We start from the raw sequence: 27959 nt of genomic DNA, 5'->3' as shown, positions 1-27959 counted from the left end.
AATGCTAGATTACAACGTGCGAAGACCATCTGTGAAATGCATTGCTGAAACTGGAGGTTCACAGCACCTCCTATGAAGTTTTTTTTTAAGAAAAAAAAAAAAAAAACAAGTAAAGAAACAAATCTAATCAAACCAGTTTATGGGAAACACAGGGGATGCAGGAACATGACAAATAACAACACAAGGATGTAACCAGCGAAGTCAAGAACGTGGGAATTCCACAGGACAAACAACTAGGTTTCTTCAACACATCAATGGCAAGAAGAGGCAGTGGGAACTGTTAGGTGAAAAGGAACGGAAGAGACCTAATCCAATGCCAGTGTGGACCTTATTTCAAACAAAGAAGCCACGAAAAGACATTTTAGAGACTATCTGGGAAATTTGCACATGGGCGATATTAGAGAATTATTGTTAATTCTGAAAGATGTGATAATATTGTGGTTATGGGTTTTTTTTTAAGACTTCCTCTATTGGAGATACATACTAATGTAGTTTCAGGTGAATGATATAATGCTTGAAATTAGCTTTAAAAGATAACACACACACACAAGATGGAGGGAGAGAGGAAATAAGATGAGCAAATGTTGATAGCTGGTGATGCTGGATATGCGGGGTCATTCTACTAGACCTGCCACTATTGTGTATGTTTGAAAGTATCTACAATAACAAGGGAAAGAAATACATGGCTGAGCTGACACACAAAGAAGGATTATGCAAAGGTCAAAAGTGAACACGGGAACCCTGGGAAGAGAGCACCAAAGCCGTTTTACTGTGCGGTTTCTGCTGAACCATTTTGCTAATGGCAAGCGGGGCAGCTGTGAAGCCTCAGGCCCATTCACAGTGGGAGTCTACTCAGAGCCACCTAAGAAAGTTTGGCTAATAGGCTACCCCCTTCGTGGATTGAAAGCCTACCTCCTAAACAGAAGATTTGCCAGCTGACTCCATCAATGTATAAAAAACCCATAACACGTCATGTCTAATTTGGGTAGTCCAAGCATATAAGAAGGTTTAAAATTAGAAAAATTACTCATTTGTCACATTGGAGATTGAAAGAGAAAATTTATGCCATCTTAAAAGTTTTTTTAAAAAATCGTTTGACAAAATTCGAATTTGACTTTTCATTTAAATATAACCTCTGAATTAAACTGAAATGGAGAAAAATATACTTAACCTGATAAAGAATATCAACAAAACCCTCACAACAAACACCATCTTAAGTGGAGAAATCTTGAACACAGGACCCTGAAGATCCAGAACAAGGCAAGGATGCTTTTTATATCACTCATTCAACACTGCACTGGGGATGCCATCAGACAAAGAGAGAAAGAAAGATGGACAGATTGAAAAGGAAGAAACAAAACTACAATCACTTGTAGATGATATGGTCATCTATGTAAAACCCAAAACTACTACCCAGAAATGATTAGAATTAAGAATTTGGCAAAGTTAATGGATACAGCCACCAATATACAAAAGTCAACTGTCTTTCTATACACAATCAGCAAGTAGTTAAAGCACAGAATTTTAAAAAATACTTTATATTTTTCTTGCTATTATAAATGTACCAGGAATAAATTTAACAAAAAATATGCATTCCCTTCATGGAGAATATTATGAAAGTTTACTGAAAGACATTAAAGATGACCTAAATAAATTGAAAGTAATACTATGTTGTAGGAAGTCTCAGAAAAGCTGTAATTTTTTTTTAAATTTTATTATGTTATATTAGTCACCATACAATACATCATTAGTTTTTGATGTGGTGATCCACGATCCATTGTTTTTGTATAACACCCAGTGCTCCATGCAATACGTGCCCTCCTTAATACCCATCACCAGGCTAACCCATCCCCCCTCTCCCCTCCCCTCTAAAACCTTGTTTGTTTCTCAGAGTCCATAGTCTCTCATGGTTCATCTCTCCCTCCAATTCCCCCCCCACCCATTTTTCCCTTCCTTCTCCTAATGTCCTCTATGCTATTCCTTATGTTCCACAAATAAGTGAAACCATATGATAATTGACTTTCTCTGCTTGACTTATTTCACTTAGCATAATCTCCTTCAGTCCCATCCATGTTGATGTAAAAGTTGGGTATTCATCCTTTCTGATGAGAAAAGCTGTAATTTTCTCTCAAATTGATATATAGTTCAAATGCATTCCTAATGTAAATCTCAGCAATTTTTTAGTACTTGAGAAATTGATTCAAAATAAACAGAAACAGCAAACTTCCTTGTCCTACTAGATATCAAGGCTTTAAATATGTTATAGTAATTATGAACATATAATGGAATCGGGAATAGAAAAATGAACGGAGGGAACAGCCCCAGTCCAGAAATGGCACCACACAGAGATGACCTGATTTATGAGCACAGGTACTACAGATCAGCAGGGGAAGGCTAAGCTATTTAATAAATGGTGTTGGCAAAATTGATTTATCTATATGGGGGAAAAAAAATGGTCCGCTGCCTCATACCATACACCAAATTATTTCTAGCAGAATTAAAGTCTCAAATATGAAAAGCAAATCTGTGAAACTTTTAGCAGTTAACATAAGGCTCCAGAGTTGGAAAAGATTTTTGAAATAAGACACAAAACATTCACGATAAAAGAAACTGTGCTCAGTTCAACAACACCAAAAAAAACCAAAAACAAACCACTTCTATTCATCAAAGGACACTAAAAAGAAAGAGCCAATCCACAAACTGGAAGAAGACATTTACAACACAGTTCAGAAGTAAGGTATTTGTATTCAGAATAGGTAAGTAACTCAGCAGCAGAGCCACACTGTGGTTAAGAGCAGACTCATGCCGGGTTCAGTACCTACCCTGCTGTTGCCAGCTGGGGACGGAGCAGGACACCCCCCTCTGCCCCACAGGCTCCTCACCTGTGAAGCAGACGTCACGCTAGTTAACACCTACTCTACTAGGAAGGATGAAAACAGGTAATATATCCCAAACTACTCAGAACGGCGGTGGTGGGATAAACACTAGATAAATATAATCTATCTTCAAGAAAAAGAGAAGTAACTCCAACAGGCATTGTGTAAAAGACAAACACAAGTGGTCCATAAATACATGGAAACATGTACTCAGCAGCCCTGGTAACCAGAGATTTGCAAATGACATGCCATTTCACACCCACCAGATTGGCAAAAATTAAAAAGCCTGACAACAGTAAGTGTTGGCAAAGGGGTAGGAAGAAGCGAGCGTCTGCTGCCAATGCAGATGGCAGTGACAGAGGTGCCCTCTTGCCCGGCTGCTCAGTTCCAAAGAAGCCAGCCCTGTGTTCTCCAGAGAAAGGATGCACTTCTGTGTGTGCATCCGAAACACCAGAAGCAACCCAAACGCCCATCAGCTGTAAAGTGGGTCATGTGTGATACACTCAAATCACAGAACACCATCCAGTAGGAAAGACGAGGGAACGGCATCTGCAAGTGTCACCATGGCTGACTCTTTGCTGGGCGGGAGAAGCAAGTCACAGAAGAGCACAGAATGGTTCTAAGTCTGTCACACTCAGTACCAGGCAAAGCTAAATAACACTAAATAAACTATTTAGAAACACATACACACATATTCTTAGATGGTTTTACCACCATAAGAAAAGCAAAGGAAACAATAAAGGAATAGGAAAAGCCACCTGAAGAGCCTCCCTTGTCCTGATGTTTTTAGGCTGCGGGGGGGTAGGGGGGGGAGACACACTGGTGCGTGTTACATTATCATTCCTTAAACTTAACAGGCTTTCATGCATGTTTCACAATAAAAATATGGTTAAAAATAAAGTATAGAGACTATTCATTTCTAATCTAAGCACCACACACACTTTAACCCTCCATGAGCTTCTCATCAGGAGTGATTTGGAATGAACGCAGGTTCCTGTTCATTTCGGTGACACTGTGGAACAGAGGGGCGAGGCGGGAGGGCAGTGGGGACAGGCAGTCTACACACTGCTCTGGGCGGCTGGCGGCGTGCAACGTACTCAGAGGGGGGTCACTGGAGGAACTGGTGGGCATATCTGGCCTGGAAACCAGATTAGTGGGGATGGGGGATAATAGCTGTTTCTAAATACTCTAATTAAAGTGTCACCATGTAAAAGATTGGGACAAACATGTAGAGAGTGGCCCCCAGGATGGAGCCCAGACCACCAGGTGAATGTTACAGGCACACTGGGAATTCTTAGGGAACAGAATCTTCTAGCAGCCAGAGTGGAGAATGGAATGGCTGCCTCTGGAGAGAGGGAGCTCTAGGATCCAACTCGATATGGAAGAGACATTTGGGGATTTATAAAAGGGGCTGGGTCACTGGGGGCTAGTGGGAGGGGAAACCAAGGAAGAAATAGAGTAGGAGGTCCCTGAGACCCCCCCTTCAGGCCCGGGATTCTAGGATTTCTTGGCTTGCCCTGTGCAAACCAACCCACCCTGACTCCAGTGATGTCAGCAGCAGGGATGGAGTGGGGCACTGAACTTAGGGAAAATTAAAGACTAGTGCCTTGTTTCCGAGCACTGCAGAGGAAATACAGCCAAGAACCCCCGCAATGACCTCCAGGGCCTGGTAAGAGTCATCACATCCTCCCTTCCAGCCTCTAGAAAAAACAAAACACAAAAACCACAAACACATTCTTAAAACGTTTCTTAACACAAGCCAAAGGCCTGTCCCAAAATAGCCATTTCCTTGCCAAGGTTGTGGACTGCATTTTTCTGAATGAGTCATTACTGTTTAGGAATGGGAAGAAGAGAGAGTTTGGGGAATTGACATCTCACTGTTGCTTCCAGGAGATGGTGTGCCAACAGGCATGCATGCACAGACACTGTAGAAGTTCAAGCACACTGCATACTAAGGGAAGAAAAAGCCTGTTCCTCGGAATTAGAAGCAGATTTGTGTCAGGCTCTGTTCCCATCTGTACATTGATCCTCTCCTAGTATCACTTGGTGCGTAAGCAGCATTGTAATTTTCATCTACTTTGCTACCAGAAGGCATCAACAGCTTCTGAGTGAGGAATTCTGGGATCAAGAACCAACTTGGCCTTCTTAAAATACCATCTTCAAAGGACTTATTAGCACCTGACAAATATTAGTTGACAGATCATCAACATGGCTTTCCTTCCAAAGGTAAGTGGTCACTGCAACCTTATTAGTTTAAAATCTAAGTGATTAATCAAAACCAGTCCACACCCTCAAGGATGGCTATAACCATAAAGACAGACAACAGGAAATGTCGGCATGGATGTGGAGAAGCCGGAACTCTCACACTTTGCTGGTGGAGATGTGAAATGGTGTAGCCACTCTGAACAAGACTAAACTGAGCTACCATATGACCCAGTGATTCCGTTCCTATGTCGGTGAAAATGTATGCCCATACACAACTTGCACACGAATATTCACAGCAGAATTATTCACAATAATCAAAAAGTATGAAAACCCAAATGTCCGCCCACTGATGGTTGGATAGACAAATGTGGTCTAACCACACAATGAAGTATTACTATTTGCCTGTAAAAGAATGAAGTGCTGAGATATGTCACAACCAGGATGAACTTTGAAAACATTACACTGAGTGAAAGAAATCAGACACAGGGGCCACATATTATCCAATTCCATTTATATGAAATGTTCAGAATAGACAAATTCATAGAGACAGAAAGTGGATTAGTGGTTTCCAGGGGCTGAGGGGACAGAGAATAGGAAGCGTCTGTTGCTGGGTATGGGGTTTCTTTTTGAGGTGATGAAAAGTTTCTGGAATTAGCGGTGGTCATTATACTAAAAACTCCTTTAAAAAATAAAATATAAACTTAAAAAAAACCTAAAAGGTTAGCACTCTGAGATATTTGGGGACCTAAGATAACAATAATCACTAGCATGTATAAAACAGGTTAACAGTTCGGAGCAATGTCTTCATGTCCACTATTTCTTCCAGATTTTACCACCACTAGGAGGGCAGGAGCACAGACGTCACGCTTCTCCTCACTCCCTCAGGTTCCTGCTGGGAGCACACAGGCAGACGCACATGCAAACCACATGGGCATCCAGGATTCACCAGTCCCCTGTGCAGAAGCACATGGACTCAGGTCGCACTGGACACCACTACACTGGAGGGCTTCAATTTTATGCTCGCCCACCACCACTTACAGTATTTTTCCTGGAGAGAGAGGTGAGGACTAGAAATCATTAACTGAGAATACACGTAGATAATTCATTATTTCTTTTAATCTCACTGAAGAACCCTTGGGGTGGTAACTTCCAGGCCAATCCTGATGGTCCTCTGGTTCTTCTTCCCACTTCAGAAGCGCACACACTTCCCCTTTCCTTCCCTTGCATTGCCACGGAAGCCAAGACCTCTCTCCGGAGTGCATTCTGGGAGCTCAAGCATGGCCAACAGAAGCAGCAAAAGACCTGCAAGTATTCTCCTGTCTGTGCTATAACATTTTAATGAAACAATCCCGGGGGTAGGGTGATAAAGACCCTGACGTGGTACAAGAAAATCACTCTGCAACACAGCTGAACAGCCGTGCCCACATCCCACACTTAGCTTTTTTTTTTTATGATGTCTGCCTATTTTCATTAAATTCCAATCTAGCCATGGAAAAGTCACCTCTTGGCCTCATCTTAACATTACAAGAGTTGTGCATGGAACTTTAATTGATGGCAATAAAGCTGTCTGCCCATATCCCAACGTGGTGAGATACGCAGACACCAGAAGCCTGATTTCCAAGCTGGAGAAGGGTCCTCATTTGAATTCTTATCTACTGAAAAACCAGAGAATGAGCTGACAGTCTACCCCTTAATGAATTAGAAATCACTTATGTGGGTACCCTTTGTGCTCAGTTAATGCATCCTTTTTAAAAGGTTATTTCTGCATTGGATTTGTCCTTCCACATTCGACTGACGGCTACTGCAGATTTATTCATTCAGCAAATTTATTCTTGCAGTAGCTCTCAAAAATCAGCACACACTATTATACAGCACGGGCCCCATTTGCGAAATTATTTATAGCCTTATTTAGAAAGCTAAGCTTCCTCAAGACTGACAATTTTATTGGCTGACTTAAGCTCAACTCCAAAGCAAGGAGCGCTTGCACTTCTTAGCTCAGGATCCTGGGCTCCTGCCATACCTTTCAAGGCCAAGGCTGTCCTTGGGAGCCACTTCACAGGTTTGGCTTTGCCTCTGCCTGCTCTGGCTGCCATCAGACTAGGTGGGTTATAGAGGAGGATCTGGATTTAGGACTTTAACGGGAAATGCAAAATACACAAAGTTCTGCGGAAAAAGGAGAAGGGTTGCTATTATTTGGGGATTCCAGACTATTAGAAGCCATGCCAGGTATTCTGTTTGTCTGCCTATCTGTCCTTTCCCCCCTCACCCTTTACCTTTTCCTCCTTCTCCTCACTTTTTCTCGTTCTCCCCTTCTCTCCCTGCCCTTCTTTCCTTACCCTGACTTCCAGTGGTCAAAATGATTAAAAAAAAAAACAAAAAAAAACCCCGATGAGCCATCCATTCCTTGAAATGTCGTATTTGTTTCAATACTGAATTATCAGGACTGATCATCATCAGAGCTGGGACGTGCCAGAAAATGGTCCCACTTCACAAAAGTCCCGAAGTCCTGAGCACACCGGGGTGGTAGGTAAGCTGTGGTAATGCACTGAAATTTGGTCGGAACTGGGATTCTCATGGCCAATCTTTGATGTCAACATGTGACCAGTCCCACAGGCATTTCTTCCAGCATTCATAGTGATAGTTGGAAGTAGGCCCTCTCCCCTCTAGAAATCTTTCCTTGAGTTGCATGGCAGGGGACCAGGGTTGACATCTGCTATGCATTCATTCAAATTTACCAGAACTGAGCTGCCACAGGGGGGTTTTATCTAGACAAGACTCGTAAATTGGCTTGGCAACATTTAATCCTCTATTGATTAGTCTTATCTCCTGTAATCCATCCAGTCATTGAAGACTGTTTGTTAAATTTCTACCTTAATAAAACCCCCAACAATAACATATCCCTTCCTTTGTTAAATGGAAACAAAGCATAATCTAATTTTTAAAATACTGTACGCAGATAATCAAAATTGGAAAACTGTATGCCCTGACTCAACTAATTTCCACTTCAAATGCTTCTAATCCATGCTGGCTTTGGCAATGAATGATGTTCTGGAGTGAGGAAGAGGCAATTTGCATGCCACATTTGCTTTACCAATTTACTAAATTAAGTGGCAAGATAGTGAAGGGGTGGTGTTTTGATGAGAACAATCTAATTAAAAGTGAATCCAAGGATGTGAGGTTGGAGTTCCATTATTGACTGCATACCTCAAAGAATGCAAAGAACAGCAGAAAAACGTTTGAGAGATGTGTTTGTGCACCTTAGCATCTTGTGTGTTCATGTGTCTTTCATGAACTATTTCTTTTATTAGTACTTAGTAATATTCATTACTTATTGCTATAACTTCTCATTAATAGCAGCCATCCTTGAGGTCCCGTGAAATAATCTTAGACGCATTACATACATCCTAATCCTCACTTTCAAACCCCTGCAAGATAGGCGATATTATCTTCATTTTACAGATCAGAAAGATTGAGAAAACTGCATAGGGTCACATGGGGCAGGGATTTTAATCCAAGTCTGGCATTGAAGTCCTTGGTCACTGGTCATCGAACTGGACCATTCTGCCTCTCTGCACATGCCCAATTGAGCACCGTGCCTAGAGAGCTTGATTTTCCTCCAGAAATAAATTCATTTGCATGGCACTGCTTCCTCACCTGGAGCATTTGCCTCTGTGTTGACATTTTACAGGAGAGGAATACCAATAGTCTTGCACGCACGATAGTTCTCTATATTGTGCGCTAAAGAGCTAGACTCGATCACTGATTCTGGTGACTTGGTAAGCAGAGAGTTTAGATATTCTGATTAGGTTGGGATAGGACTAAAGGGTTCCCAGATAACAAGTGTGGATCTGATAGGTCAAATAACCTCCTTTTTATAGCATGGAAACTGGCCTTGGATTTAAAGCTATGACCCCCTGCTGAGAATGTGAGTAATGTGGTCCAGCAGCTGGAACTGCTCCACCAGCAGGAGAGATAGTCTTGTGCTCGCTGTGGTTACACCTGACATCTTGTGTGCTGCCTCCCCAGTCGAGCCCACTGGCAACCATGCAGAGAAGAGGAAGGAAGCTTCATGGTTGTCGCGTGCCCCCGCCCCACAGGACCAGCCCACAGCCACGCGAGCAGGGGCCAGTGGGATGGATCACGGCCAGGAAAATTGGGCAAGGAGAACAGTCACCTTCATCCCACAAACATACTCCGTGGGGCTACAGTTACATGCATTCTAGTGCTCACCAAAAACCCATGCAAGAAGGCAGGGGCCACAGTGCGGGCAGCGTGTCTGAAGACAGCACTGCAGGGAAGGTCTGAAGGGAGGGACATGCGGGCAAACAGCCGGACAGCCTGGGGAGTCAGATGCCTTCCAGAGCAGGGGACATGAGAGGTTTTGAGAGGTAAGTAGAAGTTTGCCAGGCAGAGGGGAAAAATGAATACAGAGGAAAGAGTTTGACCATCGAGCAAAAGTAGGGAGCGACAGGCAGAGATGCAAAGGATGACTTAGGGGGAGACCTCAGGTGTCAAGTGTGGCCAGGTAACACAAAACAGCTCATCTGAAAACCATCCAAGGCTATTTTATTTCACTGTGTGGGGTGGAGAGGCTGTGTTTAGCGACCGGAGCACCTATGAACTCGAAGCTGCAGCCAGAGCGCTTGCTTTTCCCCTCATTCCAGCTCGCCGGGGCAGGGGGTGCTGGGCCCTTGAAATCCCAGGTAGCACAAAAATCCTTTCCCCATCCCAGGGGCTTGGTTTCAGGCAGGCTCAAAGCAGAGGCCCACTGAAGATTTAAAATGGAAGCCTCTCTCAACAGACAAATGGATAAAGAAGATGTGGTTCACATAGACAATGGAATATTACTCAGCCATCAGAAAGGATGAATACCCACCATTTGCAATGACATGGATGGAACTGGAGGGGATTATGCTAAGTGAAATACGTCAAGCAGAGAAGGACAATTATATGGTTTCACTCATATGTGGGATATAAGCAATAGCACAGAAGACCACAGGGGAAGGGAGGGAAAACTGAATGGGGAGAAATCACAGAGGGAGATGAACCATGAGAGACTATGGACTCCGAGAAACAAACTGAGGGTGTCAGAGGGGAAGGGGTGGGGGGAGGGAGTAACCGGGTGATGGGTATCAAGGAGGGCCTGTGTTGTGACGAGCACTGGGTGTTATACGCAATTAATGAATCACTGAACACTACATCAAAAACTAATGATGTACTATACAGTGGCTAACTGAACATAATAAAATAAAATAAAACAAGATAAGACAAAATAAAATAAAATAAAATGGAAGCCGCTCAAGTTGGGACCTGCCATTGCCCTCTCTAACCCTTCATATACCAACAGGGGAGATTTTTAAATCCTAAATGCAGGGAAAATGGACCAAGATGATGACTAGCCCTCTCTCTTCCAAGGGGACAGAAATGCCTCCAAGGTGGACCAGGAGAGGAAGGATATGGCCATAATGTCTGGGACAGGGGAGCAGGCCAGTCCCAGAAGCAAACCAGCCACACTTGTTTGGCTCTGGCCAGGCTTCCCCCAGTCAGCACATTTTAAAAGGAGGGGAGGAGGATAAAGCTAATGCTTAAAAACACCAGGGACAATAAAAAAAGATGGGAGTGGGGGAGACTTTCTGCTCTGGAACAAGCCCCATGGGGTTGCTTTTTGCCATGTGGACCCCTTCTATTTGGGCAGGGGAAATGGGTATCCGTACTAACTTGCATTTTTCTGACAAATAAGCTGCAAGAGAGCAAAAGCAAAGTCCTTGTAAATGCAAGCAGTAGGCCCAGGATATTTAAAGGAAAGCACTTCGTGTTCTATGGGTCTCTGCTGGGCCTGCAGGCAGACACAATGAGGACCATTTGTCTCTTTCCAGCCACTGCTTTCCCCAGCTCAGGAGAAGGGGAAATAAATGTAGAGGTTATATCAGGATGCCATGGGGACCAATTCTTTCTCAATTCCAAATAATGCAACACGCCTAACCCTTGGACCTTGCAAAACCGTACTGCTGTCACTATCTAACATCTGTAGAGTGAGAACCAAGAGGAAGGTATGAGGGGCGCCTGGGTGGCTCAGTTGGTTAAGCGACTGCCTTCGGCTCAGGTCATGATCCTGGAGTCCTGGGATCGAGTCCCGCATCGGGCTCCCTGCTCAGCGGGGAGTCTGCTTCTCCCTCTGACCCTCCCCCCTCTCATGCTCGGTCTATCTCATTCTCTCTCTCAAATAAATAAATAAAATCTTAAAAAAAAAAAAAGAGGAAGGTATGGGAGAAGAAAGCAAGAGGCAGCCTCAGGCAGGGTGGGGGGAGCTCCTGATCCGCAGACAGCAGCGGGTGTTCACTGTGCCCGCAGCTGCTGTACTGGGCAGGGTGGACAGGCACACAGCTCACTCTCCCGGCTTTTATCCCAGCCAGATGAGTGCTTTTGATCTGTTCTGGAACAGAGACTTTAAATAAGGATGTTCTCAGAGAAGTTCTGAAATAAAATTTCATTGCATATTTAATTCACTTGGCTCTACTGTCAGGAGGCAAGTGATTCCAGTTGAGTTTGATTCCAGAATCCTCCTTTTTTCTTCTAAGGCAACTCTCTGCCTTGGAGAGAGGGGTGGCCTCAGGCCAGGCTAGTGGGGGCTTACCTCTTCTACTCTGTCTTGAGATCAGATGGTGGTGCGCAGAAGGGCCACCCTCTGGGCTCCCCTGGCAGCTGTCCGGGCAGCACCGGCTCCTGACCAGAACAGTTTCAGTGGACCGTTCTCGCTTCATGCTGCCCCCGAACGCTGCCACACATATAACTCCCATCTGAATCTGGACATAGGCACCCTGACTTTGAACCAATACACCCCACCGGAACAAGCTCCAATGGTCTGACATCTTTTATCCCACCAATTCCAAAATAGAGGTTCAAAAGTACTGTGATTCAATCACTGATAAATGAGTATTTTGAAAGCAATCCTGCCTTGCCCCCCCCCCCCACAATTCTCTCTTAATCAACTGGCACTCAGTGGTATTCCTTCTTCATGGACGGCATGTGCAGTAAACGCGAAGAGTGAACATTCAGGAATGGGGTTTCAGTGTCTGGGAGGTATGCAGCCAGTCACGCTAGGAGGAACAGCCGAATGGAAATACTCCCAAACATCTGCGGCTGCGCTTCGAATTTCAAAGTGGTTCTTCTGCTTGCACAACTTTACAATCTTGGCATTTGCCAAATGCTTATGTTTTGCTTAATCTGAAATTAGGCAAGGATTTCAGCTCTCACTCTCGGTTATCACTAGAATGGTTTTTCCGTGTAAAGGGAGCTTTTTTGCATACCAAAATTCAGCCTGCTCATGGTTTAGTGATACAGAGGGTCAGTAAGGGTTGCCAGCAGCCTCAGTCCCCTCCACTTTGCAATTATCTGCCTTCCTATCAAATGCAAGTCTGCCCCTTGCCCACATTGTGCCTTTGGTCAGTAAAAGAGCAAAGCTGCCCAGTTCTCAAGCTGACTGAGACATTGCTGGCCACCCTGCTCTTTCCTCTTGACTCAAACTCCAGTTATTTGCCTCCCTGAGAAATCTAAACCCCAGATAGATGAGATCCTTAAGTCCCAGCACGAACGGCCCAGTTAGCACCAGGACACCATGCAGGCAGGCATAAGCAGAGTGCATGCTGCTAAAAGGTTTCTTCTCAAAAGGCAGCCCATCCCTCTTATTTTAATACCATGGTATAAAAATAAAGGTAACTAATACTATGCAACCAAAGTCATTTAAACATGGGTCAGTTCTCTTTTCCCAGGGACAAGAACTAACGGAAACCAATGAAGACTTTCTAACTGTCTTGTACCTTAGGAAAAGTACCAGAACAGAGGGACAAATCCTGGCAGAAACTGGACCCAAACTAAATCCTTACTGTGACCTGGGCTAGCCACTTGCCAAACCACGCCATGCCACGTCTTGACCCCGTTAGCTGGGGAAGTCAGCGGGGAGTGGGGTTGGGGTGCCCTCCCTAGGACTAAATCAGTCAGCTTCCTCACGGAGGTCCAACAGGTGAAGAGAGAGAGAGAGGAGGACTCTCCTCCCTCTGCCCCTTCTTCCCTGGAATTAACTCCCCTGGAGCAGGGTCAGGATCAATGGTGCTGACCATGGACACAACCTGACATAGGACCACCATCCACTAGTGGACAAGAAATGCTATGCCAGGAGCTCACCTCGTCAGAAAGCACACCTAAATGGGAGGTGCCCCTGTGGTCATAGGAACTCCCTACCATAAAAACAGAGGATAAACACAGCCACCCAAAACTTGTGCACCAATATTTACAGCAGCTTTATTCATAACTGCCAACATTTGGAAGCACCTTCGGTAGGTGAACAGATAAATAAACATCCAGACAACGGAATATTATCCAGTGCTAAAAAGAAGTGAGCTATAGAGCCACAAAAATATGAGGAAGGAACCATAAATGCATATTGCTAAGTGAAGGAAGCCAATTGGAAAAGGCTACATACAATATGAGTCCAACTATGGGACATGCTGGAAGAGGGAAAATACGGAGACAGGAAAAAATCAGTGGTTTCCAGGAGTTGTGGGGTGGGGGGAGAATCACATGAGGATTTTTAGAGCAGTGAAATTATTTTATATGATATTACAGTGATGGGACATGTCATTATACATTTGTCCAAACCCATAGGATATACAACGTCAAGAGTGAACCCTGATGTAAACCACAGACTCTGGGTGATAGTGATGTGTCAATGCAATTGTAAGAAGTGTACCTTTCTGGTGGGAGATGCTGATAGTCAGGGAGGCTGTGTGTGTAGTGGGGCAGGAGTTATACAGGAAAGCTCTATACCTTCCTTTCAATTTTGCTGTGAACCTAAAACTGCTCTATAAAATAAAATTGATTTTAAAACAATAAAGTTGATTTTTAAAAAAAGCAGAGGGAATCTCTAAGATAAGAGACAAGTTCTCTTCATGCCAAGGGCTGTGTTGCTAAAGACCACCTGTGTAGCAATGATCAGTGACATCAACACCTGTTGGTTGCTCACCTGTGACAGACAGGAGGCCAGCATCTGAAGGAGAAACACCAAGTGCACTGAGCCCTCTCCACCTCTGTGCTGGAGGCACAGAGCCAGCCATCATCACATTTCTCATGAGACAGTGCCAGGCTCAGTTCTGAATCCAGAAAGAAAAGTGTGAGCTTCACCCTCCCATCCCCATCCTTCTCGCACCCACGCATCCCAACCACCAACTTAGAGCTGTGCACATCTGCTGCAAGGGATGAAGACCAAGAACCAGGATGTCAGTGGACCCTCCTCCAAGCCCTCGAGTTCAACAAAACCAGCTCTGGATACCTCCTAAAGCTCCATTTTGCCCTCTCTCTCCTTTGAAGACTTCATTTTTTTTTTCCTGCTTTAGAACTGCATGCTGGAAAAATATTTTTTAACCACATCAAATCTCTAAGTATTAAAAATCCTTGCAGGGACACCTGGGTGGCTCAGTGGTTAAATGTATGCCTTCGGCTCAAGTCACGATCTCAGGGTCCTGGGATTGAGCCCCACATTGGGCCCCCCGCTCAGCGGGGAGACTGCCTCTCCCTCTGCCTGCCACTTCCCCTGTTTGTGCACTCTCTCTCTGACAAATAAATAAATAAAATCTTTAAAAAATAAAAATAAATAAAAATTAAAAAAAAATAAAAGTCCTGTAGGCAAAAAAAAGACATATTTGCATGAAATCGCATATAGACCAAAAAACCTTCAAGCACACCGCATAAGGTTTCCCCTTCGCTAGTGTGACATGGGAGCAGAGACCTCCCTGCTCTGGTTAATGGGTGATGTGCTGGTGGCTTGGTACTTAGATCAAGTCCTGACATGAAACAGTAAGTGAACGGCCTTCCAGGATGGGTGTGCTGCACTTGGTTGTCCGCACCAACAGAGGCTCATCTGTGCTAATGCAGTCAACAACTCTTAGCTCTCCCACCCTGTCAAAGGTCACAAGGGTCAGACAAGAGCACACAGATGGGCTCTGGAAGGGACAGTGGCAACTAAGACAAGAGGCCCATGCAGACCATGACCTGGCAAGCATGTCCTCCTGTTTTACAGTTTCTGATGTCTGTAAGATACACACTCCCTGTCCTCTCTGCTCACAGAAAAACCTGACCGCTGTTTGGCAAATTTATATTTTCATGCCCAGATACTTTCTTGCTGCCTCTTAGCATAAGTAGGGGTATTCTACAGATATAAGCTATCGACTTCCTCCAACTATCCTACTGAGATAGGGGTTTATTTTGCTTTGCTTTTAATCACTAAGAGAATTTTAAGACTCAAAGGTCAAAGAATTGACCTTGCTTCATATTACTCAGTTAACATCCCAAAGTTGGGGCTGGACCCAGGGGCCTTTTAAATTGCTGGGCTTTTCCCATTGGACAACTCTGCCTTATTATGGAGACAGTGACAGCCCTCTGACACACTGTGGGTTCACATAGGAGAACAGGGACCCCAAAGAATGAATCATAAAACAAAACATTTTGCCAACAACACTCAGTCCAGTAAAACCTATGGCATTTTTCTTTATTAATCTGGAGCGGTGTCACTTCAATGGACCTTTCTGCATCAGCAGATACCCTCTGTGTTTGCGCTGTCCAATACAGCAGCCATCGCCAAATGTGGTTAGTGGCGACCTAACTGGACAGCACAGCTCTGGAATGGATGCTGGCAGTTCTAAAACTTGGGACTTAACTGAAAATAACAGTCACACAGAATGGCGCTGTGACTTGCCCGTGGTCACCAGTGATGTTTTAGCTATGCTCCATTTCCTACCAACACAGACAGGTCTATGGTGGGCTTGCCTAATATACTGGTAGTCTGATTTTCCTATTCATGGGCAGAAATTTGATGCCAGTACAGCTAAACCTCACATTAAATAAAACCAAACTGCCAAAAGAATTTATGGAGCAAGAATGTGGCTGGTGAAGAAGATTATTCACTGTTTTAAAAATTCATCAAATGATTCATTAAGGAGCATTTGCCTTATGCATGTAAAGAAGGATGAATTTACAAATTTATACACAACCTTTAAAGACCAAGCACAGTGATAGACACATGAAAATGAAGGTGGAGACATTATTCATGAGGTGGCAAGAATAATAAAGATGAATAAGCCAATAGTTTTATTCATACGGTGGTGGAGAAATTCCTCCCTGCAGGGAGGTAAACGCAGAGGTCAGGCCATTTAGGGCTGACCCACTTTCCCAGTGGGATCCTGTCCCTCATCTTTCTTCACTGCTTGCCTGGCTACACCAAAGCATTATTATTATCATTTCTGTAAGATCATGGCATTTGCTTCTCCAAAAGATCCATTCTTTGGAATCCTGAACCTCCAGGATAATTGAGGATTCATCAGTTTAACCAGTTCAGGAAAAATAAAGTCTTCCAAACTGTATTCCAAGCCCTGCTTCCTTAAGTAGGCTGCCTTACACACATATGACCCAGTGTCATTTCTGTGCCCCTGGCCCTAGCCCCCTGCTACACAGCCCAATGTCATCTCTGCTTCAGAGCCCACATATGGTAACTGCTCAAGCCCTTCTGCCACTGTGGTGCCCCCAAAGTCACACTGGCCCAGGTGCTCAGGAGCCCTCTGCTTCCCACAGCCTCTTCCTTCCCCTGCTGTCCCAGGGCCCGGTGGTCCTGGAACTCTTCCTAATCACCTTCTCCCCTGCTCCAAAACCTCCACGGTCTCTCTCATGCCCTATAAAATGATGTTCCAACATGAGGCCCTAGCACACCTTTTTCAGTATCTTCTCCCCCCTATCACTCTTCAGACCCCCTTTGCTCTAGTTAAACCCACATCACTTGCTCTTCCCCAAATGCACCCAGGATGCCAAGCTCACCTGACACCTCAGTGTGGAGTGGCAGACTCTCCATCTCTACAAATAAACTCCAAGCAGCTTTCAGGCCTTAAGGCAAACCCCACCACCTGGAGAAAGGTGTCCCTTCTTCGAGCCAGGACAATCAATCTCTGTCCACTAAACTCCAGAATATTTCTGTCCCACCTCTCCTGTGGCTGGTACGCTTGAGAGACAGCAGGGGCTAGCTGTGGTGAGCCCTAGCACCAGCTGGACCCCGGGTCTTCAACTCACGGCTAAGTACATAGCCTCTCTGGGCTTCTGCTTTCTCTTCGGCAAAAGGGTGATAATAGTGACACTCAGCTCATCAGGCTACTGTGAGGACCACCCGATACACCACTCATCATTGGGGTGGCACACGGCAAGCACTCAGTTGTGAGCCTTTGTTTGACTTTGTCTTGTTCAGTGTCTCTTGTGGACACATTAAAACCTGACACTACAGCCGTGGCTCTCATCCCTGGCTGTGCACCACGGTCAACTGTATTAACAAGAAATGTGGCAGGAAGCAGATGCCAGGCCCTGCCCTCCAGATGTGCACTCACTTAATTAGGGATAGGGCCTGGGCATCGTCAAGAGGAAGGTGGATCCTGAAACCATACCAGCATTGAGGACGTTGGCACAAACTAAGTTCTCTAGCCCATTTCCAGGCCCCTCTTGATTCCTCAGAGCCCAGTCCATGCACACAGAGGAGGCCAAGGAACGCAGGACGCACATCTCCCTGACTGAGGTATGGGCTTGAGTTGGGCTTGTGCCTTCTGCCTCTTCTCAATGCTATGAACGTGCCCACCTGGAACACCTGGTCCCTATTCTCCTTCCACTTTACTACCGATAAAAACAAAATCCAAGTGCTGTTGTGGAAGTGTGGCAGTTCCTCCAGAAGACAGAATTACCATTATGACCTGGTGATTCTATTCCTTGGTATTTACCTCAAAGAATTCAAAACAGGTATTCAAGCCAATACTCATACACGAATGTTCAGTGCAGCTGTATTCACAATGGCCAAAAGGTGGGAGCAGCCCGAATGTCTACCAGGGGATGAATGGGCACACAAAACGTGTATGCACAATGGAATATCAGCCCAAAAAATAACGAAATTCTAACATGTGCTGTAACATGGATGAACCTCGAAGATAATATGCAAAGTGAAAGAAGCCAGACACTAAAGGGCAAATAGTATATGACTCTACTTATTTGAGGTACCCAGGGTAGTGGAATTCATAGAGACAGAAAGCAGGAGAGAGGCTGCCAGGGGCCAGAGGGAGGGCCGACTGGGAGGAACAGCATAATGGGCACAGAGTTCCCTTTGGCTGATGAGAGGTTCTGAAACCAGAGAGGAGTGATGTGTGCACAGTATTGCAGATGTGCTAAATGCCACTGAATTATAGGCCTTAAAATGGGGAAACTGGTGAATTTCATATTATGTGTGTTTTACCACAATAAAAAAATAATAAAAATCCAAGACCTAAACTTGTTAGAATTACTATAGAGAGGAACAAGCTGACTTTGAACGAGCACCTGGTCCACAAGAAAAGGTCCGCAAGATTTAGAACCTGAGCTGGGATGGATTTTTGTCCCTTAGGCCTTTCATGTTTCATTCATTAAACACTGTGTTTCTTTGTAAGGTTTTGATATTGAACTAAGCAAACTGCCAGTTCTGGATAGCTGACATATTTGCAAGCCAAAAATGCTAAAAGAAATCAAGAAACGCCCACCCAGTGTTCTCCTGGTTGATGTATCCCTGCTGGGCGGCCACTGTGATGCCCAGGTCAGCTCAACAAATAGCACTAACAGTGCTGGACTCTTCTGGCCTGGATTCACCATCGTAAGGTGGGGATTTGGATAAAACTGTGACTTACAGAAAATATCAACTCTAAAGTCTATGTGACTGTGTCCCATCCACTAGAAGACCATGTCATTGTGGGTAGGGAAGAATGAGAAAACTCCAAAGCTGTATTTTAAAAAAATAATAATAAAGAATGGCACAAGCCACTCTTTTCATAAAGTTCATTGATTGTGCCATATGATCCATTGATGAATGGAATGACAGGCACAAATATTTTTCTATTTCCAGCCACTATAAGACAGAAATACAGAACTCCTGATTACACAGAGAATTGAGAAATGCACATTAAAAGTCCCCCGTTTATAAACTAAAAATGTATTGCAATAACTATGGGTGCCTTTAGCTATGTTACTTAAGGCATACATACCGAGAAGCAAACAACTGAGCAAAGAATTGCTCTCTGACCAAATCACAAAGCCATCTGGGGGTGTGGTGCACATGCCATGCACACACACACACACACACGTGAACTACGCTTCAGTGCTCTTGCTATCTATTCAAAATACACATCAACTGTGGCATCCAGGTGAATATACTATCAACCAATCTATCAAACAGCCCTGTTTTTTTTTTTTTAAGATTTATTTATTTATTTGAGAGAGAGAGAGTGTGTATGTGTATATGCATAGGCAGGGGGGAGGGCAGAAGGAGAGGGAGAGGGAGAATCTCAAGCAGACTCTGCACTGAGCACAGAAATTGATGCAGGGCTCCATCTCACAACCCTGAGATCATGACCTGAGCCGAAATCAAGACCTGGCCACCCAACCGACTGAGCCACCCAGGCACCCCAGCCCTGTGGTTTCTAAGTTCCTTCCTGAACCATCCCCTAAAGGAGTCCCGAAACAACAAGAAATGTGGTCCTCACAAAAACAGACTCAAAATGGATGAAGGACCTAAATGTGAGACAGGAATCCACCAAAATCCTAGAGCAGAACACAGGCAGCAACCTCTTTGACCTCAGCCACAGCAACTTCTTCCTAGACACATCGTCAAAGGCAAGGGAAACAAGGGCAAAAAAGAACTATTGGGACTTCATCAAGATAAAAAGCTTTTGCACAGCAAAGGAAGCAGTCAACAAAACCAAAAGACAACCGACAGAATGGGAGAAGATATTTGCAAATGACATATCAGATAAAGGGCTAGTATCCAAAATCTATAAAGAACTTCTCAAACTCAACACCCAAAGAACAAATGATCCAATCAAGAAATGGGCAGAAGACATGAACAGACATTTCTGCAAAGAAGACATCCAAATGGCCAACAGACACATGAAAAAGTGCTCAACATCGCTCAGCATCAGGGAAATCCAAATCAAAACCTCAATGAGATACCACCTCACCCCAGTCAGAATGGCTAAAATTAACAAGTCAGGAAAAGACAGATGTTGGTGAAGATGCAGAGAAAGGGGAACTCTCCTACACTGTTGGTGGGAATGCAAGCTTGTGCAACCACTCTGGAAAACACTATGGAGGTTCCTCAAAAAGTTGAAAATAGAGCTACCATACGATCCAGCAATTGCACTACTGGGTATTTACCCCAGAGATACAAATGTAGGGATCCGAAGGGGTATGTGCACCCCGATGTTTATAGCAGCAATGTCCACAATAGCCAAACTATGGAAAGAGCCAAGATGTCCATCAACAGATAAATAGATAAAGAAGGTGTGGTGGTATATATATATATATATATATATATATACACACACACACACACACACACACACACACACACACAATGGAATATTATGCAGCCATCAGAAAAAAACAAAATCTTGCCGTTTGCAACGATGTGGATGGAACTGGAGGGTAGTATGCTAAGAGAAATACAATCAGAGAAAGACAAGTATCATATGATCTCACTGATATGAGGAATTTGAGAAACAAGAGAGAGGATCATAGGGGAAGGGAGGAAAAAATGAAACAAGATGAAACCAGAGACGGAGACAAATCATAAGAGACTCTTAATCTCAGGAAACAAACTGAGGGTTGCTGGAGTGGTGGGGGGTGGGAGGGATGGGGTGGCTAGGTGATGGACACTGGGGATGGTATGTGTTATGGTGAGTGCTGTGAATTGTGTAAGACTGTTGAATCACAGACCTGTACCTCTGAAACAAATAATACAATATATGTTAAAAAAAAAAAAAAGAAGATAGCAGGAAGGCAAAAATGAAGGGGGTGAAATTGGAGGGGGAGATGAACCATGAGAGACTATGGACTCTGAGAAACAAACTGAGGGTTTTAGAGGGGAGGGGGGTGGGGGGATGGGTTAGCCCAGTGATGGGTATTAAGGAGGGCACGTACTGCATGGAGCACTGGGTGTTAATAAGCAAACAATGAATCATGGAACACTATATCAAAAACTAATGATGTAATGTATGGTCACTAACATAACATAAAATAAAATTTTTTAAAAAAGAAAGAAATGTGGTCCTGCCAAGTCACCTTGGATTTGTCTTAAATTATGTCCTAGGTCACTGAGTGTGCTTGGAAAACCCTGACTGGTAACTGAAGTCATTCTGAGTACTGAAGTTACAGTGGGCCACCATCAATGCATGTAGCTTCCTCCAGCTTGGAGAATGCCACCAGCTACCATACCAGGTGTTTAGAGAACATGTGCACAAGGCAGGTCAAACATGCACAGACAGAGGGGACTTGCCCTCCTCCCTCCACAGGCCATGGGAGACAGAGGCATCTAATGGCCCCCAAAACCACAGTGCATCATCGCAACGGGTTCTTCCCACTACAAATATGCTGGACCCAGTTTGGCGGGGGACAGGGCACTGAACCTTACCTGGAGAAATGTATCTCCATGCATATCAACATCTGCATCTCTCATGATGCATCATGTCACCAGGGTGCTACGGACGGGGTCTGGACAGCAAAGGTGGTCCCTTCATCTTACCACCTTGAGTAGGAAGGCACTTGATGACAAGGAGGGGAACCCCATGAAAAACCGTTTCCTGCCAGCCTCTCTAAAAACATTTTTCCTGAAACTACCTTCATTCAGCTCTGTCCTCACACCTTTCGCTGTGCGTGCAACCTGTCCACAAATCCCAGCAAGGGAAGAGTCACAAGGCTCTGGTAAGTGCCGCGGGAGCACGGGCTTCTCAAGGCAGGACAGACAATCCTGTGAGGGACTGGGCAGCACAGGAGTCCGAGCAGTACCGCAAGGTGGCTGCAAGGCTGTGTGCAGGGACACCGTTCCTACGTCCCTTGGCCTGGCCCCCATCCTGACACTGCTCAGGTACTGCACTCTGCTGACTCTGCATCTCTTCTGAGAGATGGTCCATGCCTTCCTTTAATGCATCCTGCCAAGCACAGCTTTTCTTTGTAAGCAATATATAGATGATGTGATACCTGCTTCCTGTTGATGTTAGATGAGTCAGGCATTGCACAAGGAAGGACAATACCCCTCACACGTCCCACTGTGGCTGAAATGAGCCCATCAGAGCCACTCCTGAAGTCACAATTAACTCTGGAATGCCTGGATCAGTGACAGCCCAATAAATACCCTGCCCGCGAATGAGGGGAGGCAGCCCACAGGGGCCACACTCAGAGAAGTGCCAGGCACGAGAAGGGGCTCCATGTGGGCTTCCTTCCATTCTGTCTCACACTTGTTCTCAGTTACAGCTCTGGGCACCCCGGCCTCTGAGACCACTTCCAGCAAGTGGCTTCTCTGGGGCACCGCCTGGACTGCGCGTGTTCCCCCTTCCAGCTGTGGCTGCACACTGCGCAGGAAGAAATGGAGAGTGACAGTCTCTGTGGACTTGACGAAACCCCGCGGCCAAATGGGCAATGTCAGGAAGGCCTGTCACGGCTTTCCGCTCTCGTCCACCTTCAGCCCAGACCAGCTGAAATAGCGGGTGGAGCCAAGGAGTGCCACCAAAAGTCCACCCGCACAGCCCGGAGCACCTTGCCAGGGATCCCCATCCGTTCTACCTGAGCGGCCGCCAGCCTCGTCCTGGCTGTCTGTGCTTGCGGGCTCCCTGCAGCAGCTCCCTTCCTGCCTTCCCAGCTCCGCGCCAGACAGCAAGCCGCCCGTGGGCAGGCCCGCACAAACAGTCCGGCCTCAGCGTCAGATGCAGCACATCTGCTTGCACAGTTCCCCTGGGGTATCGTCACGGGAACACACAACAGCAGGACGGGCGTCGGGGCAGGGCCTGCAGCCTCCCCTGCCTTAAACCAAAGCAAGCGAGAGAACGCGGACGCATGCTGCCCCGCCGAAGGCAGCGGCTGGGGACAAAGGCGAGGGCTCCCGTGCCAAGCAGCTGCGAGGCCCTTTCTGGTCTGCATGGCCTGTCGGTTGCGGGTCTGGGAGCGCCACAGCAAGGAAGCCATGGCCCTGGTCATCCTGCCCAGCTGGAGGGCTGGAGGGGCCTGGTGTTCCCGGGCATTCCGACCCAGGCCTCCCGGACCCAGGAGCGCTGTTCACTCTGAGAGTTGTGGTCACCTAGTGACACTGTGGAGGGTGGGGAAGGAGGGTGTTACTGTCTAAGTAAACACAGCTCTGTTTCAGCCCCATCTCTGAGGCAGGTTGTTTTTTTCCTTTTAATGATGACAGCTCATTTTGCTGCCTTTAGTGACAAGGCAAGGTGTTTTGTTTTTGTTTGTGGGGGGTGCTTGTTTTCAGTACAAAGCATGATGCAGTTAAGAAACATCCCATGCATTTCTCGTTTTCTTGGCTCCTGCCACCAAAGCTCAGCACAAACACTCGCACGGAGAAGCGGGAGTCTGCCTGGGTGACCCCTGGAGCCCCCTTCCCCACTCGTGCCCCAAGGCCCCCACGCCCTGTCCAGACCACCCTCTGTCTGCTCGGGCCTCCTCGGCTCTTCCTTTCAGCGCAGACCCCACCTCTCCTTTGGGACCCTCTCCACGGCCTTGCTGACACGGCCTCAGTGCTTTCCCGAGGGCCTTCTCGGGCCACGGCCCCCCTGCAGCCACGCTCGCCCTCCAGCTAGCCCCCCACAGGGCTGGCTGTTCTCCCTGGTACCCAGGGGCCTTCTTTTCTTCCTTTCAATTTTCCTGAGATACAGCTGACATCCAGCACTGTGTAAGTGTAAGGTGTATAGTGTTGATCTCACACACACTGAAAATGATTGCCACAATAAGTTTAGTTAACACCCATCACCTCATAGACATACAAAAAGAAAAAAAAAGTTTTTTCCTTACAACTTGAACTCAGGATTTCTTCTCTTAACAATTTTCCTGTGTACCACACAGCAGTGTGAGCACTGTCCTCATGCCGTACCGTACATCTCCAGGAGTCATTTACCTCATAACTGGAAGATTCTACCTTTTGACCACCTTCACCCGACTCCACCACCCCTGCCCCACCTCAGGTGCCACAAATCTGATCTCTTTTTCTACAAGTTTGGTTTGTTGTTGTTTTTAGATTTCATTGGTATTTGGTAGATCATCGGTATTTGTCTTTCTCTGTCTGACTTATCTCACTTAGCATAATGCTCTCAAGGTCCATCCATGTTATTGCAAATGGCAGGATTTCCTTCTTTTTCATGGGTGAATAGTATTCCATTGTGTGTATACATTATATGTATATATAACATACGCACATATAACATATGTATGTACATACACACACACATACATCTTCTTTAGCCATTTATCCATCAATGGACACAGGTTGGTTCCATATCTGCTATTGTAAATAGTGTTGCAATGAACATGGAGGTGCATGTATCTTTTGAATTAGTGTTTCCATTTCCTTTGATGTTTTTTTTTTTTTTTTCCATTTCCTTTGAATAAATATCCTGACGTGGAATTGCTGGACCATCTGGTAATTCTATTGTTAATTTTTTGAGGAACCTCTGTACTATTTTCCACAATGGCTGAACCAATTTACATTCCCACCAAGAGTGCACAAGGGTTCCCCTTTCTTCACATCCTCACCAACACTTATTTCTTATCTTACTGATAACAGCCATTCTGACAGGTGTGAGGTGATATCTCATTGTGGTTTTTACATTTCTCTGATGATGAGGGATGTTGAGCATCTTTTCACATATCTGTTGGCCATCTGTGTGTCTTCTTTGGAAAAATGTCTATTTAGATCCTTTGCCCATTTAATGGGATTATTATACTTTTGGTATAGAGTCATATGAGTTCTCTACATATTTTGGATATTAACTCATCAGATATATGATTTGCAAATATTTTTCTCCCACTCCACAGGTTGTCTTTTCACTTTGTTATGGTTTTTTTATTGTTGTGCAGAAGCTTTTTAGTTTGATATAGTCCCACTTGTTTATGTTTGATTTTGTTGCTTGTGCTTTAGGTCTCATATCCAAAAAATGATTACCAAGACCCATTCAGGGGGCTTTTTCCCGATATTTTCCTCTGGGAGTTTTATGGGTTCAGATCTTACATTTAAGTCTTTAATCCATTTGGAGTTATTTTTTGTGAGTTATGTCAGGCAGGGATCTAGTTTCATTTGTTTACATGTGAATAAACATTTTCTGAGCACCACCTATAAGAGGACTGTCTTTTCCCCACTGAGTATTCAAGCCTCCCTTGTCAAATATTAGTTGACCAGATATTCATGGGTGTGTTTCTTCCAGGTACTCTCTTGTAAACTTCTACATTGGGCAGAACCACATGACCAAGTATGGCCTGTTGTAGGTAACTTTCCCCTGATGACTGGGCCTCAATTTTTGTCTTGAGCTTTCAGGGCAGGAAACCTTGTGTTTTACAGGTTACAAAAGGAAATATATATTTCTATAGTTCTTAAATAACGAAAATATTTATTGGTTTAAATACTGTCCTGCCCGTATGAGGAGACCAGAAGGAAAATTCAGGCATAAGGAAGGCTGCGCCCCTTGTGACAGACAACAAACAGAAAAGGCACCACCTCCTCTTATGAGACTCTACCGTGAGCCTCAGTAAATAGGCTTCCACTTTAGTATAAATCACTAAGAGCAAGAAGCCGTCAACAGGTTAAAACCAGCCAAAGAACAGATATTTTAAAATGTCACAACTCTGGGAACTAATCCAGAAAATCAGCAAGTCCCCAGTTGTGGATTTCTCCCAAAGAGATCAATATTATCAAAACAATCAAAAGTGTCTTAGGCACAATTTCACCACACGGACCCAGGTAACAGTCAGGTGGAGGATCATGCAAGCCCCACGTAACCAGATATGTTAAGTAATGAACACATTACACATTCCTTTTTATAAGTTGAAGGACTGAAACCAGCCAGGCAACTTTGAGTTCTGACCCATCCCTTCAGTAACTTCGCTCTGTGTCTACTCCAGGTGTCTCTGACCTGCGCACTGCCTGGCTCCTAAGACTGCTCTCTGGATGGCTGCCCTTTCCATGCTGTCTGCCTCTCACGGCTGCCCTTGGGGGCGGGGGCAGGTGCCAGGGCCACTGCTCTCATTTGCTCCAGGGCTGCACCTGCCACCATCCTCCCAGCTCAGCCGTCGCCTTGCCCACTCGCCCTCTCGCCAGCAGCAGGGGCCTCCTCAATGCTTTCCGAGGTGGGTCTACCTGCCACTGTCCCAAGTGTGGGGCTGAGCAGGGGTGCCAAAATGCTTCCTTCAGAAGGGGCCATGCTCCTCACAAAAGAAAACTGGAAATTCAGGCCAGAGTTCAGCCCTTCACACTGGCTGGCTTGGTACCCTGGTATCCTCAGGGCTCTGGCCCAGGAAACAGAATCCTCCTACAAAGGGCAAGTTTTCCCTGGCCCTTACTGATTCAAAGGATTCAAACAAATACAGTTCAATACTAGTTTTCTGGTTTGCCTACCTATACGGGGCTGATTCAAGGGCTCCTTTCTGCTCTACTTACACAATCCTGTTTCCGTGCTGGGAAGAACAGTGGCAGCAGACCGCTACCAGGCCTGACTGACATAGTATGAAGCAGATTTGAGGTCTGCATCAAGTGGACTAACCACATTGGAGGGCACTGCTTCCCCCATGCCCTCCTGCTCTGAAAATCAGCCCCACCAATGGCCGTCCTGATGACAAGCGGCCAGGGCTGACGGCACACAGAGAGGCCAGCTGATCCAGGAGGGTCTGTGCACCGGCTGGCCAGGCCCTCAACCCTACGTGGCCTGATTCAACGTGAGCTTTCACCATCCAGAGCAGCATGGGACGGAGACCTTCCGAGGTGACAGAAATATGCCACATCTGTGCTGCCCAGGACAGTGGTCACCAGCTCTTAAGCACTTGAAAAGTGGATGGTATGACTGAGCAACTGAATCTTACCTGATTTTAATTACTTTAAATTCAAGTCTGAATAGCCCTAAATTGTGTTGGGCTGTGCAGCTCTAAAGAATGAGAACTCATGAGACAGAAGGCCGTTCTAGTCGGGGTGGGGTGAGAACTTCAGTTAACTAGTCTCTGGAAGGCTTTGCTGGTGCCACTTACACCCTGTGGCTAGGAGAGAGGAGACTGGGGACACCACGGGGAGGGGACAGAAGGCCCCTGGCCAACAGCATGGGTGGTCTCACAGCCAGGCCTCCTGAGCCTGACCACTCAGCTCTGCTGGCCTCCCTGACAGCTTGCTGGACCTGTCCCCTGTCCCTCATGCCGCATACATGAGCTGGGCTCTCCTCCTTGAAGCTCAGAACGAAACAGAAAGCACCTCAGGATCACCAAGCCTACTGGGCTGTCGTATCCTAAGCCTGAAAATATGCTCACTTAAAAAAAGTTTCCTCATTTTTTAGTGTTCAGCAGTCTATGAGTCTACACAGAGATCATCTTAACTAAAAATGTAGTTTGAGCTGGAGGAGGAAAGCCTTGCCCTAAAATAGAACAGTGCTCATCCTCGATCAAACCGAACGTGAATTTCCACTTAATCCTGCCGGAGACAGGCACTTCCTCCACATGGTGCTCCACACGTTCACTCAGACACGCACCCGCAGGGGAGGTGCTTCACCAGAGACTCAGGAACTGTTCTGTCAGAGCTGGCAAACCTCCCCAAATCTCAGCCACAGTGGAGTTGAAAATTAAGGAAATTTTTAAAAAAGCTTAAGGAAACGAGATACTTCGGTAGCAAATTTGATGTCGAGATAACTAGAATTTTCCCTCCCACTCTGCATTGCCCCCATTTAACTAATTTCAGCCTCTGAGGGGTAGGTGAAGTCTGGCATGTGAAGAAAAGGGATTCAAGAGCCCTGTGATGACTCATCTCTGGGACAGCTT

At 45.5% G+C, this 27959-nt stretch overlaps 1 protein-coding gene across 4 annotated transcripts in view; it reads right to left on the bottom strand.

The window, feature by feature from the left end:
• The window catches only part of SH3RF3 (SH3 domain containing ring finger 3), a 394367-nt gene that overhangs the window by 207622 nt on the left and 158786 nt on the right, over window positions 1–27959 (bottom strand). The window lies entirely within an intron of this gene.

Source organism: Mirounga angustirostris, unplaced genomic scaffold (assembly GCF_029215605.1).
Source record: "Mirounga angustirostris isolate CCGP_5_RB_7025 unplaced genomic scaffold, mMirAng1.0.hap1 SCAF_10, whole genome shotgun sequence".
Lineage (NCBI taxonomy): Eukaryota > Metazoa > Chordata > Mammalia > Carnivora > Phocidae > Mirounga > Mirounga angustirostris.
Note: the sequence above shows the minus strand (reverse complement) of the source record. Positions and strands in the feature narration are given on the sequence as shown.